Source organism: Pseudophryne corroboree, chromosome 6 (assembly GCF_028390025.1).
Source record: "Pseudophryne corroboree isolate aPseCor3 chromosome 6, aPseCor3.hap2, whole genome shotgun sequence".
Classification (NCBI taxonomy): domain Eukaryota; kingdom Metazoa; phylum Chordata; class Amphibia; order Anura; family Myobatrachidae; genus Pseudophryne; species Pseudophryne corroboree.
In genome coordinates, this window is record NC_086449.1 from 560,689,337 (window position 1) to 560,701,623 (window position 12,287).

At 44.6% G+C, this 12,287-nt stretch overlaps 1 protein-coding gene across 6 annotated transcripts in view; it reads left to right on the plus strand.

The window, feature by feature from the left end:
* Positions 1-322: 322 nt before the first annotated feature.
* The window catches only part of CDK17 (cyclin dependent kinase 17), a 408,374-nt gene continuing 396,409 nt past the window's right edge, over positions 323-12,287 (plus strand). For 5 of the 6 annotated variants that reach the window (XM_063927751.1, XM_063927752.1, XM_063927750.1 and 2 more), the window contains exon 1: positions 325-775. The gene's annotated coding sequence lies outside the window, so the exon portion shown is untranslated. Of the gene's footprint in view, positions 776-12,287 lie in introns of all 6 variants that reach the window. The other variant, XM_063927754.1, reaches the window with a different exon arrangement.

The following is a 12,287-nucleotide window of genomic DNA, read 5'->3' on the forward strand; positions in this document are numbered from 1 at the left end:
GAAATTTGAAGAAAAAATACTTCACAGAAAGAGTAGTGGACAAGTGGAATAGCCTCCCATCAAAGGTGGTAGAGACAGTAGTGCAATTTAAACATGCATGGGATACACATAAGGATATCCTAACAAATAAATAAGATTCAAATAAGGTTTGAAGTAAAATATGGTAAAGAAGAAAAAAAGGGCAGACTAGATGGATCAAGTGGTTTTTAGCTGTCATCACATTCAATGTCTCAGAGAGAGAGAGAAAGAGAGTGTGTGCAACGCTTGTGTTGCGCAGTCGTAAATGTGAAATCCATGGGAGCAGCAGGGGGCGCCGTTGTCAGTGTGGTGTCAGGAGGGGGCGGAGCTGCTGTTACTGCGTTCAGGGAAAAAAAAAGAGAAAGGAAAGCAGCAGAGGAGAGGGAGCAGCCCGGACCTTGCTGTCGCCGCCGCCGCCTAGGGAGTGTGTTCCGGTGCTGGAGACGTCAGTGGTGTTGGCCCCTGGATACGGAGGGGCGGCTGTCGCAGCGCCGTGTGACCCGTACAGCAGGACGGACACGGGACAGGGGAGAGCAGCTGTGCGTTGGGCTGCCCCGGGGCTCGGGAGCCATGTTGTGTGCAAATTCCGGTGATGTGTCGGGGTCATGACACTACAGCGCCAGTACACCTAGCGGCCCGGGATACGGAGCAGCAGCAGCTCGGAGCTGGTTCCACAGACACCGGAAGATCCCCGTTAACATCTCTGTATCCGGCCTGCGCCGCATCCCCGTGTGTGACCAGCAACATCCGCTGCACTGTAAGTACCGGCGGGGGGTGGGGGTATATACCTGTACTGCCATATGTGTGTGTGCCTTCTGCGGGGAGCCCCGGCCGCGCACACACACATTGCTGCTGCATGCCTCCCACTCTCCCATGCTGTGCGTGTGCTGCTGCTGGCGGCTTCCCCCTCTTCCTGCCTCAGCTACATTGTTACCCTGTGCACACAGGGGCCCCTCCTGTCACTGCAGGGGCCCCGTCATCATTTACAGCCTGTCCTGAAAACAGTGATCTTCCTGTCACTAAGTGCATGTATTCCAGAGGGAGCTGGTAGCATTGCTTCCCCAGTCGGTGCCCTGCTGCCTTCTATGCCCAACACTGTGCCCCTCTGCTGCCTGTGGATGCTGGCTGCTGTGGGCATGCTGGTGGCATGGTACACGGCTACACTATTATCAGCAAGTAATAGGGACAGTAGTGACACAGGGCAGGCCTATTGTCAGGTGTTTCTTTGGCTGTGTATGATATGAATATATGTTGTGCACTAATAGTGTCCCCGCTACACCCACTGATTGTAATAGTGTTACTTTCTCTTCACGCCGTACAGTCAGTTTTCACAGAACACAGGGGCTGATTTATTAAGCTCGGTGAAGTGATAAAGTGGAAGGTGATAAAGGACCAGCCAATCAGATCCTAACTGCCATGTAACAGACTGGGTTTGAAAAATGACAGTCAGGAGCTGGCTGGCTGGTCCTTTATCACCTTCCACTTTATCACTTCACCAGGGTTAATAAATCTGCCCCACAATCTTTATGAACCATCATTAAGTTTGCTATGGGTTAATAGCAAAGTTCTATTGTACGACAATGAAAATGACAATATTGACAGTTTTAATAATACATATGCATTTATCTGTACAGTGCTTTCCACACAGCCCTCAGTTCTAATTAGTTTGGAAAATCGGGATTCTGCTGTAATTATGTATGTACTATTTACATCTGTGACATTTGCAGCTCTTTCATACTTTGTTTCTCGCTTTAAAAGAAAAATGGGTAAAATGAATCAGACTTCATTGTTTACAGATATTTACATCACTATAAATCTGTATAAAACCTGACTGCAAAGTTATAGTGCTTTGTAAATACATAATATTTTTAGCGAGATCATGGATAAGCATTAATTGCCAAACTTCTTCATAGGCTGAAATGTGGATGCAGCATTTCCGTGGTTCCCTGACATTATATATGTCCATGTACTATTTTTTTTTTTTTTCATTTTATTTTTAATGTATTTAATGTTTTGGTTAATTGAGTGTTTTAAACCAGGGAGGCATGTGACTATTAGGGTGATTTTTTTTTTTTTAAGCCGCATTACTCCTTGTTACAGTAAAGCTTAAGGAAAACCCCATTAAATGTAGCTTTGTGTATGAGCCACAAACATCTCATCAGAGTAGTGCTCGTAGGGGTCGATTCTATTCGGCAACTAATGAATAGCGCCGGGAATTAGCTCCCGACGCTATTCAATTCAGCAACTAATTACCTGCAATTGTCGGGAATTCTTCTCTCATCCCCGGGGGATGAGAAGAGAAACCCGACAAAAGTGCTGCCTCGCGGCCGGCGCGAGGCTGATTCTGTCGGGAATCAGCCTTGCGCCGGGGAGTTAAGTCGGAGAATGCCCGTTCTCCCGACAATTCAACCTGTTTTGTCGGCGAGAACGGGCCATCGCCGACGTAACTAGTTGCTGAATTGAATAGCATCGGGAGCTAATTCCCGGCGCTATTCATTAGTTGCCGAATAGAATCGACCCCATTATCTCCTCCAGTGGAACTGCTACAAATGGTGAAACCGTTTTGCAGGGGGCTGGGTGGGTGTGTGTTTGAAATAGAAACACGGGATAATAAACAGTATTAAGTCCTGCATTGCAAGCTCTTTTCTATTATTCTTCTATGTTTAGTAGATACATAATGATTATGAATGTCTTGCACATTTCACTGAGCGTTCCCATTATGTAATGTAATAACAGTAATTTTAGCGCAGGTACTATCTCTAGATGCAGAATGGCTATTTCTAAGTGATTAAGCTGCTGCCTACAGCAGTTTTTGTACACGTTTATTCCTCCTGTTAAATATCTAGGTTCATGTTGTCTATTCCAGTAAAACATTGTTTTCTATCTATTTCACAGCCAATATACTCTGCTAAGCATTGGGAGTCAAAATGGTTCTACATTATCTATATTGGGCATGCAGTCATTTGGTGGACTGCGTCATTGTCAACAATGCATTGTGCCGCCAGCGCTATGCTGCCGTCACGATGTGGCAAAGCTAAAATGCTAAATTATTTTAACTGGGTCGGCAGTTTACTTTAAAACGTTGCGAAAACAGTGAGTTTTAAATGATACTAGCAACACTGTTAATATGCTTTCAGTAGCATTGTGTTACTGACAGTGACATTGTCAACCTATCGTATGTATTCCTTATATTGTTCCAATATAAATTGTTCTGGTGTGTGTGGTTTTTTTTTTTTTTAAATGTTGTTGATGATGTCTAAAGTAAACCAGTATTGATTGTATAATTTCCATATAGGGGGGAATTCAATTATTGGATGTCAGTTTAGCTCCCAAGCATTTCATTCCTGTGACTGGTGCTGCAGTTACAGCACGTTCGGCACCCACCACAAGTCCCGAAGGGTTACTTTACGGGTGCGTAAATCAATTGAATTGCTCCCATGGACAGGAGCTGAATTCAAACAAACCATTAAATCCCCCCCATACAGAGCAACAGCAGTCACCACTGCATAACATTTTCATACAGTGAGTGAGTTTATTACAGTAAGCTCCCATCTATGGGCTAGCACCACATGTGACCATGTGGTAGGGTGAGTTTGAAAATGGGACTGTTATTCCCTTGAACATAGTAAATTGTACAGCCATTGTAAAGCATTTGCATAGTGTGTGTGTGTGTGTGTGTGTGTGTGTGTGTAACACTCCAGTTACTACAATAGTTTATTCCTAAGACGTTTGCAGGTATGTGTCACTGCATCTACCACCTTATACTGATTGTTTATGTACATACAGTTTACCTTAAGAGTAGAATTGTGATACCAAGAGACCAGTCCCGTAACCAGGGCCGGCAACAGAAATCTTGGGGCCCGGTACACTGATATCCCTGTGGGCCCCCCCGATATACAAATATAGGGGCGTGACCACAGAGCTCCTTTTACACATTACGTCAGGCAGAGTCTCCCTTTTTACACATTACAGCAGCAGAGTCCCATTTTTTACACATTATGGCAGCAGAATCCCCTTTTTTACACATTAGGCAGGCAGAGTCCCCCATTTTTACACATTATGGCAGGCAGTCCCCATTTTTACACATTATGGGAGGGGGAGAGAGTTATACTCACCTGTAACGAGCCAGCATGCCCCACCATAATGGCCATCCCTACCTTTTCTCGCCCTGCAATCTTCGCTCTTACCTACAGTAATACCAGGTTTACAGGGCAGATGTAATGCATGCACATGCATCCATGATATGTGCCTGCACGCAGCCCATCCCAAACTCCTGCTGGAGAGCCGAGTGCACCTGCAATGCAGACACTTGACTTACCAGACACAGCCGCCAGCGCCGTGAATCAACGAGGCTCAGCCTCCGAGTGACCAGCTTGATGCACCCCGCCGCAACAAGCTGCCAGCAGTCCCGCAATCCTGCTCCTGCCTGCCTGCTCACGCTCCTCACAGCAGAGACAGGGCGGGCGGGGATGACTGGGAGAGGAGGGGAGGTCCGGAGGTAGCGTTGTGTGACAGCTGACCTGGGGCTGGGCTTGGGGATGCTAAGTGGTGACCACAGATCATGGGGGTGGAGGAGCTGAAAAAAAAGGTCAGTTATTGATTACTTTTAACTGCACAGCGGGCGGCCCGCAGCTGGCGCGATGCCGCAATATATATAATTATTTACATGCTGCCGCCGCTCAGGGGCGTATCCAGAAGAAAATGATAGGGGGGGCACCATGGAAGGGGCAAGTACATTTGCGTGCGGCTTCGGTGCATGGTGCAGTGTGCAGGGGCAGCGTTTGAGGGACAGGGGGCAGCGTGTGAAGGTCAAGGTGCAGGGGGAAATGTGTGTGGTGCTGGGTACAGGGGGCAGTGTGTGAGGGGCAGGGGGCAGCGTAATAATGCCCACAGTAGTAGCACCCCGTAATACACATAATGCCCACCACAGTAGCGCTTCTTATACAATGCCCACAGTTGTAGCGCTCATTATGCAATGTCCATTGTACTGGTAGTGCCCCTTATACAGACCCCATAGTAGTGGTGCCCCTTATGCAATGCCCGTATTGCCCCCAGTAGTAATGTTGCCTGTAGTAATACCCCCAGTCATTTAGCACCCTAGTAGTTATGCCCCCAGTGGTAATGCCCCTGCAGTTATGACCCCAGTAGTTTACCCCCCCTTTAGTTTAGCCTCCCAGTAGTAATGCCCCCAGTAGTTTGCCTACTTGTAGTTTAGCCACCAATAGTAATGCTCCCCTGTAGTTTGCACCCTTGTAGTTATGCCCCCCTTGTAGTTTAGCCCCCAGTAGTAATGCCCCCAGTAGTTTGGCCCCTGTAGTTATCGCCCAGTAGTTTGGCCTCCCTGTAGTTTAGCCCCCAAGTAGTAATGCCCCTGTAGTTACGCCGCCAGTAGTAATGCCCCTGTAGTTACGCCGCCAGTAGTAATGCCCCTGTAGTTACCCTGCCAGTAGTAATGCCCCTGTTGTTACGCCGCCAGTAGTAATGCCCCTGTAGTTACGCCGCCAGTAGTAATGCCCTCCTGCAGTATGCCCCCAGTAGTTAGCCCTTTGTAGTTTGCCCCCTTGTAGCTTACCCCCAGTGGTTTGCCCCAGTAATAATGTCCCCCAGTAGTTTGCCCCCAGTAGATGCCCCCCAGTAATAATGTCCCCCAGCAGTTTGCCCCCAGTAAAAATATCCCCCAGTAAAAATGCCCCCAGTAGTAATGCCCCAATAGATGACTCCCCCCCCAGTAGTAATGCCCCCCAGTAATAATGCCCCCAGTAGTAATGCCCCAATAGATGACTCCCCCCCAGTGGTAATGCCCCCCAGTAATAATGCCCCCAGTAGTAATGGCCCAATAGATGACTCCCCCCCCAGTAGTAATGCCCCCCAGTAATAATGCCCCCAGTAGTAATGCCCCAATAGATGACTCCCCCCCCCCCCCCCCCCCCAGTGGTAATGCCCCCCAGTAATAATGCCCCAAGTAGTAATGCCCCAATAGATGACTCCCCCCCCAGTAGCAATGCACCCCAGTAATAATGCCCCCAGTAGTAATGCCCCCCCCCAGCAGTAATGCCCCTTGCTGCTGCCCCCTCGTCAGTAGTAATGTCCCCCGTAAATTGCCCCCAGTAGGTGCCCCCGCTGCACTAAGAAAGATAAAAAAAAAGGACATACTTACCGATCCCCGTTCCCGCTTCCAGACATCCTCCTGGCGTCCTCTCCATAGCACTATGAGAGAGACGTCATGACTGACGTCTCTCCCATAGCGCACGCAGCACACAGTGACGGCGCCGAAGGCAGGAGCTCAGTACTGAGCTCCTGCCTCCGGCTGCCGCTGTGCAGGGAGACGGGCGCCCGCTGGTAACACAATCTCAGCGGGCGCCCGTCATTTTCCTGTGCGGCGGCGTGGGGACGGACGACGGAGGGAGAACGGACAGGGGGGCCACTGCCGCCGCTGGACCTTGGGGCCCCTCACAACGTCGGGGCCCGGGACGGCTGTCCCCTTTGACCCCCCCTGTCGCCGGGCCTGCCCGTAACAGATATGAGTTTTTTTCCTCTTTGCGTTGTAGTGAGGTGATCTCATTCAGTCGCTCAATACGCAGTTTAATCGCCTTGCGCGAACTTCCTTCATTGAGTTTAATGAGCTGAGCGAATTAATTCCTCCCTTTAGAGGTCTGAGGTGATTCCAGGCAGGAAATGCTCATTGGAACAAATATAATTTCTATGTGGTAAAATCACATTTTGTTTTCCAACGAGCTTAAACTCATGAGATTTCATCCCCAAGAGTAAACATTGCATTAATCAGAAACCAGTGAATTAGTAATAATTCTGCGTTATTCTACATCACATATTTACAATTATAACATTACTAAGAGTAAAATACATGCCATGTGCATATCACTCTTGCTAGTTTTTGAATTATCTTCAGATTGAACCCGTCTTGTGTCCAGGCTCGTCACATTTATACCATGGAATACAGGGTAGCATAGTTGTGCCATATTTATTTGCTCTGACTAGTGCTATATTAAAGCTCTGGAAGTAGTAAGCACACATAACTAGCACTGCCTGTCTACATCCCACATTAAAACTGATGAGCTTGCTCCTGTCTAAAGTAATTCTGTGCTGTCCACTGTACAAGGGAAATTGCTGTTAAAGCTTGAGGGTATTGTTTCCCTCACTTACCAATGACCCTCTGTCATGCCAGGCTTGTATGATTTATTGTACACACAGCTAATGAGCCTTCTCTTTACCTTTATGTGACTAACGCGGCTAATAAAGCCTTTAGGTGAAAATGGGATCAGCAAAGCAGCGCTCGTTATTCTTTAAATGTTTACAGATGTTTATTTGTTATCATTTAATCTTTCTAAATGGGCAAAATGTTTTGTAGTACTCTAAAAATAACACACAAAAATAAATTAACAATATTTAAGATTGAAGTAAGATTTCAGAATGCTGTGAGGGCATTGCTGAATATGTTTATTATTTATTTATTTTATTACCAGTTATTTATATGGTGCAGAATATTCCGCAGCGCTTCACAGCGAATATTTGGCCATTCACATCAGTCCCTGCTCCAGTGGAGCTTACAATCTATTTTCCCTAATACAAGTACATGCACAGGGTTAATTTCTTTGGGATCCAGTTAACCTACCAGTATATTTTTGGATTGTGGGAGGAAACCCACACAAGTACGGGGAGAATATACAAACTCCGCACAGTTAGGGCCATGGTAGGAATCGAACCCATGACCTCAGTGCTGTGAGGCAGTAATGCTAACCATTACACCATCCGTACTTCCATATATAAACTTAAGGCCCATATAGACTGGCCGATGCGGGGAGAGATGTGTGCTGAGCGTGCGGGGGGAGACGGGGGGCCGCTCATTTCACCCCGCGGGGCTGCGCATAGCTATCGCTGTAAGGGCTACACACGGAGCGATCAGGCTTATATTCTAAGCAATCTAGTCAGATTGCTTAGAATATCGCTCCGTGAGTACCCCCCTTTAGTGTAAGGGGAAAAAATTACCCATTAGTAATCTGCTTCGATTTGATAAGCTCACACACAATTGATATACCTCTGACAAACATTAACTGGTCCAAATCATATTTTAAAATGTTTACAAATAACATTTTAATAAATTTGCTTTAAAGATAAAGTTCAAGGGATGTGATTGTCATTCACAGACATATCGTGTCGGCTGTGCTGCAGAGCCAATGCTTACATTATCCTGGGACTAATGTCACAGCTGGGCAGGCAAATACAAATGCTCACCCAGTTGGATGTCAGGACCAACATATCAAGCAGGTGTACTATGATATACCGGTGCTCTTGATCCCGCTATCCAGCATACCGGTGCTGGGATCTCGACCTCCGGAATTCCGACAGTGGGGTGGGCGCAAAAGAGCCCCTTGTGGGCTCGCCACGCTGCGGGCACGGTGGCGCACCTTGCTATTTATTTTCCCTCCAGGGGTGTCGTGGACAACCCAAGAGGGAGAATAGTTGTAGAGATCCCAACAGCTGGGATATTGAGTGCCTCCCTATCAAAGAAGTGTATATGCGTACCTGAGTCTGCTGCTCTGCTGGCACCAGGGCATTTGGGGGACATGATGCTGTGGTGTGTACCCAAATATAGTGACTGTAATGAAAGATCTGTGTATGTCACTGTTTGGGACAGTGTTTGGTCTCTGAACGTTCAGGAGTCTCCAACGCACTTGAAAATCATACATATTCATCAAGAGCCGTGCTGTTACGTTATCACCAATGAAATGTGTAGTTATCTGTGTTATATTCTTTGCATTGATTACTTTATGGAACTGTATTTTCAGTCCTTACACTACAGAAGCTGTAACATCTGTTGGTGTGTTCGTTTTATTGGTTCTGCACACTTTGTAATTTCATATTGTTGTTACCTTTTGTTATTGCTATATTTTATGTAGTGCTAACATATGACACAGTGTTTGCAATGAATTTGAATCCATTCCCATTGATTCCTGCCACAGTGGAGCCTATTACTTTTCCTACCATTACTGACATTTTAGTAAGCTAGCAAACCTATCAACAAAGTTGTATGTATTTTTTTTTTTTAAATCCTTTGCTTACCACTGTGCCACAATGCTGTCATAACAAATTTCATACATGCTTTATAGGAATGAAGTTGCATTTGTTTAGAGGTCAAGCTGCATACATTCTTGCTATCTTTTTGAATTTGCTGCACTTGCCATGCTATTAAGCATCTTCCCCTGTCTGTAAGTTTTCCAGGCTAGCTACAGTATATAAAACTAACATACATGGGAAAAAAATAAAATAAAAATTATATATTGTGAATGCCTACATTTTCATGTAACCCAATTACATGCTGCATGCCTTCAGCTTTTACAAGCAGACATGCACAAGGAAACTGAGTTCATTGCAGTGGATTGTCATTCAGGACCAGTTTAAAGCTGCAGATACTCCCATTTAGGTGACAGATTTGGAGATTTAGGCAACATATGGCCGTTTTAAATCTCTGCCACACAATGCAAAGTGGTTATTCAAACAGGATTCATTTATTGTGGCATATAAGACTAACCATTTTGATCATCTGCATTATATTTCACATGAACTGACTTTATTTCCATGCTGTCTGATAACATTTGTAAAGCGTGTGAAACAATCACTTGCGTTTTTGTTTAAAAAACAAAAACCCAAAATACTTTAACAATACTGTATATATATTTTTTATGATTTAAGAATGTGGTTATTTGTAAAATGACTTTAAATAGACATGCTTTGGTTTCTTGTACTACTTCAGCTTGTTAAATATGCTTTCTAGGCATACTGATTTGCCGTCCTTGGCAGCTTCATAAATTCCTATACTACAGACACTGCTAAACCCCAATGAGATTTTTTTTTTTTTGCTTTTTTTTTATACATCTGTGAAATTACCTTTTTAGTATGAATTTATATGTAGGCCATCTCATTCCTAATTTTAGGGAGGTGAAAGGGAACATTGGGGCAGATGTATTAACCTGGAGAAGACATAAGGAAGTGATAAACCAGTGATATGTGCAAGGTGATAAAGGCACCAGCCAATCAGCTCCAATATGTAAATTAACAGTTAGGATCTCATTGGCTGGTGCCTTTATCACCTTGCACATATCACTGGTTTATCACTTCCTTATGCCTTCTCCAGGTTAATACTTCTGCCCCATTAATTGTTACCATGGTGCATTTAAATAACAAATTTTTGATCGCAAATATCTACTAATGAATACAACATTAAAATAACATGAATGGTTTCTTATAGACACATTCACACGGATGTGTTCATGTTCTCTAGAAGTAACCAGTTGCATTCATGGAAGTTCCTGGAAAACAAATTAAAAAAAAAAACACGTCTGAGGCATGCGTTGGATTCCAGTCATTTTGCCAGTTTCCCGGCACCTGTATGAATAGCCACATTAGGGCTTGTTCAGTTAAGCTCCTGGAGTCTATTTTGCTTTTACTATCTTATAAACATCCTCCAAATGCCAGTGTCTATGAAGACCACAGAAAAAAATACATTCACACATTGCTGCAGTTTCATTTTCTTATGAGAAACTATTGCTTGCTCACAGCCAACATTTCTATGTTGAGTCTTTAGGTTTCTTTTTCATGTGATTGGTTTCCGGTTGTGAGGACTGTGCATCACTAGTGTAAAGTTGTATAAAACAGTTTAATCAACTCCCCAATTCAGTCATGTCTAGAAGATTGTGGTATATAAGCCTTGGTTGCTATGGTATTCTTTGTTCGTTATGTCAGTAAGAAGCTAAAATGCAGCTTGCTATGTGTAGGTGTTAATATAGGAACCCACCCACCCAATCTTTTAGCTGCGGCTATGTAGTATGCAGCTTTTCTTTGTAATGTAAGCGCTATTCTGACAGATATCTGAAAAATAAGGGCAATCAATGTTTTTGACTAATGCCACATTTAGTGTTTATCACATTTTAAAAGTGAAACTAACGCTGGACATACACTATACAATAATGGTAGCGTCTAGATTCTCTTCGTGCAGAGGACCTTTCCCATAACCCCCTGGGCCATGTCACAATCTATTTGGAATAGAAAAGTTTCGCGAGCGAAGTGAGACGCCAAGCCCGATACGTGGCGAGGGTCCGATGCTGCATAGAAAAAAAAAAATACCCCAAATGACCGGAGAACGAAGAAAACATTTAGGAGCTGTAAGGGCGAAAGTTATCTCCTGCCACTCGTTTTGTCACGTCCAGGTGCTTTGCACGAAGGCAACATTGACACAACCATACAATAATCTGCCAGATCTGGCTTGTTAGAAAGAAAATCTGGTAATGGACGAGAGCAATTGATGATTATCCATTTGCTCCCAAACACTGGAAAATGGATAAAACTTGCTTTCATACAAATTGGTTAATTTTAGGATTTGTCTACACGACAGGTTTTGTCTATTTTCCAGTGTTTGGGAGCAAATGGTTGATTGTCATTTGCTGTCATGTGTTACCAGATTTTCTTCACAACCAGCCAGATCATCATTATTGCAGATTATTATTATTTTTTTTTTTTTGTGTTCTCTTTGGGGTCAATTCAATTCGTCAACTTATGAATAGCGCCGGGAATTAGCTCCCGACGCTATTCAATTCAGCTCCAGTTAAGTCGGCGATGTCCCGTTCTCGCCGACTAAACAGGTTGAATTGTCGGGAGAACGGGCATTCTCCGACTTAACTCCCCAGCGCGAGGCTGATTCCCGACAGAATCAGCCTCGCGCCGGCCGCGAGGAAGCACTTTTGTCGGGTTTCTTCTCTCATCCCCGGGGATGAGAGAAGAATTCCCGACAATTGCGGGTAACTAGCAGCTGAATTGAATAGCTAATTCCCGGCGCTATTCATAAGTTGCCGAATTGAATTGACCCCTTTGTGTAGTACAGTAGAACAAGTTGTAAAAGTTACCATGGCAGGGCACAGACTGATAACTAGTACATTACCTGTTTTGAAACCATCATTTTCCAGATATGACTACTTACATACTTTTGATATCTTTTTATTACTAAAATTAATATTTTTATTATTATCCTTTTATTTATATGGCTCCACATGGGATCCTATTTCCCTGGCACCTAACAGCCAACAATATCGCGTTTTTAGCGGTTCACAGGATAATCTGCAATTTTGCTGTTCCATAATTACCTGTAACGTGACCAGCTACACCTTGGTGTTAACTGAATCCTCCCGAATGTTAAGTAGCGTGCTTTTTTTTTGTTTTGTTTCTTTTCTCTAACGTCCTAAGTGGATGCTGGGGACTCC